At 33.0% G+C, this 6378-nt stretch overlaps 1 pseudogene; it reads right to left on the bottom strand.

Moving 5' to 3' along the window:
• Positions 1-4733: 4733 nt before the first annotated feature.
• Positions 4734-6372, bottom strand: LOC105571231 (annotated as a pseudogene).
• Between the last annotated feature and the right edge of the window lie 6 nt (positions 6373-6378).

The raw sequence follows: 6378 nt of genomic DNA, 5'->3' as shown, positions 1-6378 counted from the left end.
GCTAAGTTTTTTAGGTGATTACAAATGTCACGATGCTAAAGCGTACCTCTTTCCTATAGGTAAAAATTTTCTAACTGAGGTTTGTGACTTTTTATTGTAATTACGCATATACCATTAGCATCAAATGAAAAATCTCGTTGAATTATTATTACAAATGTCACGATGCTATAGCGTACCTCCTTTCTATGTAGGTAAAAATTTTCTAACTGAGGTTTGTGACTTTTTAACAGTACATTGTACTAGAAAATTGGTATCCAATATTTTAGCGGCGCATTTACAATTATTATATGACTAAGTATCAATATACTTCAAGTTAACCAGGAGATAAACTCAGATCCATGCACGTGATTGGCTAAAACTCGAGATTAACCTCCGGATAATTTTATCGGGAAGTGAAAAAATCGGCCATTAATCCGATTAATGGAACATTGTCGGTTTGTACACAAAACTCTGTAACGATAGTTAACTCCTCCCGGTACGGAATTTCGGACGGGACTCCGGAATCCGTGATTACTCCGCGAATAAACGCGATACTTAGTCGGACGCGCGGTTCCGACTAACGGTTGGAGGAGTCAGCTTCTCTCGGTTTCCGGTATTTGACGTGCTGTGTGTCGGTTCGAGTGAATGGATCCTGCGTTCCTCCTGTTGCCGAATATGCTCAGCTCCAGGGCCGTCGGGAGGAAAGGAGGCGAGGTAGATTTTAGGTTTGTTTTCTGTTCCTGCACTGGTTGCACTAGTTCAAGAAGTGTACACTAAAGCGTTTTCTGTTCCCGAAATGACGTCATCGATACTGTTTCTTGTTCCAGTGCAATAGAACTCAGTGCACGAGTTCACTGAACTGGCTGCACTAGGTCTCGAGTCAGTACAAGCAGTGTAAGCTGGTGCAAGCACACACATACACGCGTTCACGCGTACACACGTACACACACCAGACACACACACAATAGTAAGTTTTACAAAATACACAAGAATATCCTTTTCCTTATTTCCAAATCTATATAGCATGTGATTTCTGTGTATATAGGAATTAATAGCTGTTCGCGACTCTCTTTTGAGGAGAGCTCGCTGGACCGCTGCGGATGGAAGCAGGGCTGAGAGGACTTTGCGGCGAGAGATCGGGGAACGGATGTACGCAAGGAGAGGTTATAAATCACGTGATCGTAACTCGTGTAGATTTGATAAATACCGTGGTCCGTTTAATACATGAAAAGAGCTTACAGTTGAGCAGTCTAGTGTTTAATGGTGATGATCAGTCCTTTTGTCACTTGCACAGGGTTGATTATATTAATCGCTGTCCGGCCTCGTGACTGCGGATGCCCGTGAGCCGTGTCCACGCGACGCCGGCGTGCGATGCGTGGTGAGCTTGAGCCGCCGGTGATGCTGTATCCCGAGCTGTCCTGGTTGAATCGCACTGCTGTGTTCACTTCTTTGTCCACACTGAGTCTGTCCGTGATTAGGAAAGTCCACTATTTCACTTGAGAATTTTAGCACTGCACGACGCGTGTACCTCGTACTATGGCCATGAGCGAAAAAGCCCCGGAAACGAGCGTGCAGAAGCGCGGTCGCCTCGCTTCGCGATCGGGCATGCGCGCGCAGCGCCCCTGTGGCGCTGCACGCTCTGACCCGGCTGATGCTGCCATCACGCCGGTGACGAACAGACCGAGATTCATAACTGAATCCGGAACAATAGCAAAGGGAAAAAATGGAGGACACAAACAATATGGAAAAAGCATACATGCGAAAGGATACTACAGGAAAGGTTATAATCGACCAAAATGGACATGTCAAATGTAGAACGGAAGGTATAAAAGTTATGCATCTCTAAGATCCAGTTTCACAAACGTCGGTTAACTGTTAACCAGAGTTTAGTCGACATCCTTAAATTATATCTTCCTCTATCTTGTTATCCAAGAAGACACAGAGGATCAACCATGGGTTAGCGGTTAAACGACGTTTGTGAAACTGGCCCTAAAGCTAATAGTGAAAAATAATGTTAAAACTTGTTGATTTAGAGCAACCCAACAAACACAAAGTAACAGTTACATAACTGTAAGTTAAAATTTCCTACTCAACAATATAACTGTTACATAACACACGTGTTATATAACAGTTATATTGTTGAGTAGGAAATTTTAACATTACAGTTATGTAACTGTTACCTTGTGTTTGCTGGGTACCTAAGTTTATATTTATTAAATGTTGTTGAGCTATTTTAGACAATATTAATATATATATGTATATATATACATAGATACATGATTCATATTGCAGGAGGATTAAAATTTAAATTACTTTACAAAGATATTGACTTTAATTGTGACAACATATGCGTCAAAATTGATGATCGAAACGTATTTATAGAATTGCGTGATAATGTATGTCACGAAACAATGCCAATGAATGAAAATACCAATGAAATAGTCAGTAATGATGATTCTAACAAACTCGAAGAAAATGTGACACTCGCAGAGAATCCCTTTCAATGGAGTAATGCTAGTACAAAGTTATTCCTACAAATATATAAAGACTATATAGACCTTCTTGCACAAAGGAAAATTAAAACAAAAAGAATTATGTGGCAAAAGATATCAGAAGATATGAAATTACAAGGATACAATGTGTCCACATTGCAGGTTGAAAATAAATATAAATCCTTAGAACGGTCATATAAAAATATAAAAAACAATAAAACTGGAAGAAATAGATTATTCTGTCCTTACGAGATGTACGTACTTATTTTTTAAACATACAAAGGATTCATATATACTATATATGTGTATTTAATTATATAATTTAATTATAGAGAATTAACCGAAATATTAGGCGGGAAACATAATATAGAACCATTATTATTGTCTGGAAACAAAGGCGTAATTTGTCAAAATGCGAGGAAAACAACCACATCTTTGTAAGTTTTATTTTATATATTATATAATTAAATAGTTTTATTAGAAATGTATGCATATAATTATAGTATATAATTATAGTATAACGCGTAAAATGTAATACATTTTATTGTGTTAATGATAAATGTTCATAAAAGCTTAAATAATTTTTATACAGCAAAACTATTGTAATTTTCTATTTAAAATATGTTACAGATGTACATTACAAGCCAGTGTAGACAAAGAAAATGATTCCATAAATATCGATCAAAACGTAGTAGGAAACGAAGCAGAAACATCGCATGAGGAAACGTTTGAGGAAATTATGACTGATGGTAGCACAAGTTCCAAAGGAGTTAGTATAAAATTATTTAGAGATAACAAAAGTGTATTTTTTTTATATACAGAGTACAGAGATTATTTCCGTTATTTTTATTAAAATATTGAAATATTGCATATATTTACAATAATGAGTGAGAGATAGACTGATGTATAAATAACACAATTAAATAATCGAAAAATGGCTTATCGGTCAAATTAATTTTTGATGACTAATAATATGTTATTACTTTTAATTTATTGCGGAAAATAACCTCAGCCAGAGTAAATATTATTGAGACCAATAAAAGTAATCTTCAATTATTTCATTACATATTCCCTATTGTGCTTTGGCGAATAATTTTTTAAAAGTGAACAAACTTATTTTTCAATAAAAAAGTAATGATAATTTTAACATACAGACATTCAGAAGCAAGAGCTGCACCAGAAAAGGAACAACGGCACGTTTGTTGGACACGTTGAAAGAAAATGTAGAGAAAATATCCAGAGATACATGAAGAAAATGAAAATCGCAGTGCACTACAACGACAAATTTTAGAAGAGCAACGAAATATGAGAAAGTTATATGAAGATTCTGTACGAAAATCGTATGAACAATCCATTAGGGCCAATAAATTACGAGAAGAGCGCAATAACATTTTACAAGAATTGATACAAATATCAAAAAATAGTCATTAAAATCGTATATCGCAATATAACTTTTATTTACTATTATGAGGCACTTTTACCCATACAGCACAATCCTTGCTGCAGTTACATTGCAGCTACATTACAGCAATGTTGCAATATTGTAGCAATGTTATTGCAATGTAACTGCAAGTTTTGTGCTGTACGAGTATTTACTATTATGGACTTGTATAGAATTAATGTTTTCGAATAATGCCATAATATGTGCCTTGCATTCAATTTTATTTTATTTTATCAAATATGTAAAAATTGTTTTGTGAAAAGTTTCATTTTTATTTTTTGTTTATATTCTAGTTTCTTTAGTTAAGAAAGTATGAAAATTATTTTTCTTACCATTTGTGATATTTAAACCATTCTCGTGCCTACATATGTATAACGTGATTTAGTACAATTAAAATATATATATATATTTAGTAAAATTAATATAATATAATACATATTTGTTTGTGCGATATTTATATGTGTTGCAGAACGATTGTGATTGTATAATGTGATTATTAATAATTTCTTTTTAGTTGCTCAATTATGCAATAAATATAAAAATAAATATATTTTAAGTAACACATTTGACATTTTGAGATATAATATATATATTTTTTTTATTTTATTTCATCAAATGTGTAAAAATGTTTTGTAAAAAGTTTAATTTTTATTTTTTGTTTATTCTAGTTTCTTTAGTTAAGAAAGAATGTCAAATGTGTCACTTAATATGTATATATATATATCCATATGAAATGTTTTTAAGGTATATAGAAAATAATGCAATACTATACATATGTTATAAACCATATTTTCGTTTAATTATAAAATAAAATACACTTCAACACTTATCTTCCATTTTATATTTTTTAACAGATTATTTCATTACATATGTCATTTCGTTTGTCTGTGCCTGTTTCGTATTCTCTTATTACTACATTATCACATATATATTGATTTTGTGCTTCTATATCTGGTTGCTGATCGTTTATAGGTGCATCAAACAACTCTAAATCCTTTATGTTAGCCATATTATGTAAAACGCAACAAGCGTGTATAACGCGTACCATACGTGGAAATCGTGGAATATCTCTTAGCTTAAAATGGTAAAGCTGGCGAAACCGCTGCTTTAAAATGCCAAATGCATTTTCAATTACAATTCTGCACGAACTTAATTTTTGGTTAAAAATTCTTTGTTTTCGTGTTAAATGTCCGTTGTCTTTGAACGGAACGATTACTTGTGGCAAACAAGGGTACGCACTATCTCCTAGTAAAATGTATCTTTCTGAAACAATATTAATAACATTGAGAAATATCAATTATTGTCTAGCTTTGACACTTAAGTGGGAAGAACACACTTTTGCACAAGTGCATAAGCATAGGCATAAAGAAATCGATGGTTCATACGCAAATGCACAAGAAAATGGACCAATCAATTCCTTATGCATATGCTTATACACTTCTGCAAAAGTGTGTGCTTTCCGTCTTATTTTCTAATTTCAACAAACCTCCACACAGTTCACGTAAGTCATTATATATTGATGAGTTTTTGAAAACCCGGGCATCATGAACTGATCCTGGATACCCAATAAAAACGTCAAAAAACTGAAAATTATGGTTAACCGTCCTTGAATGTGTAATGAAAAATACTGTTTGCGGTTTATATATGAATCTGCATCAGCCACTGGTTTGTCAATTCTCACATGAGATCCATCTATGGCGCCTAAATAAGTACATATAAGTAAAACATTTTAAATAAAACATATATATGTATATGTGTAGATACAGTACCAATGACATAAGGAAATCCTTTCTCTCGAAGAAAGTAACTTGCTGTTTCTTCTTTTTCTTCTAATGTTGGATACTTTATTATGTTAGGCGCCAAAGACATGACAAACTCTGTGACTCGTGTAATTATGTGATACAAGGTACTAATGGCAATACCAAATCAGTCGGCTACATCCCGATAGGATCCACTTTCATGTCCAACAAACCATAAGAAACATAATGTGTTTTTCTGGAGTTACTTTTAAATATTCCCCACGATCTAAGAAAATATAAATATCAAATAAATTCTATGTAAAAATTTATAACAGTAATTTTTTTTAATCACATTTCTTCTTTTCGTTACTATAATAAACCTTGTCTAAGTTTAATCATTATTTCTAACTTTTTCTTCCTATACAGTTAGAAATATATATTTACTTACTTTGTATACTTGTAAATATATCCGATACTTCGAATCGATGTATCAATTCATAAGCTATTGTTCTTGATAATCTAAAGTGCATTATGAAATCTTTATCATTGTAGTTATAAACAATATTTTCAATATAATTTTGCACCTTTATATGTTCTATTCGCCTCACAAATCCAAAAAGAGACTGCAATATTTGTATATCTTTACGTTCTAAAAAATTTGTTATATGGACATATTAGGTTAGGGCTAGATTAGGTTAGGTTAAGTTATATTAGGTTTTGTATATAT

Source organism: Vollenhovia emeryi, unplaced genomic scaffold (assembly GCF_000949405.1).
Source record: "Vollenhovia emeryi isolate VEMERY1.0 unplaced genomic scaffold, V.emery_V1.0 DF940999.1, whole genome shotgun sequence".
Lineage (NCBI taxonomy): Eukaryota > Metazoa > Arthropoda > Insecta > Hymenoptera > Formicidae > Vollenhovia > Vollenhovia emeryi.
This window is presented reverse-complemented; position numbering and strand designations above follow the sequence as displayed.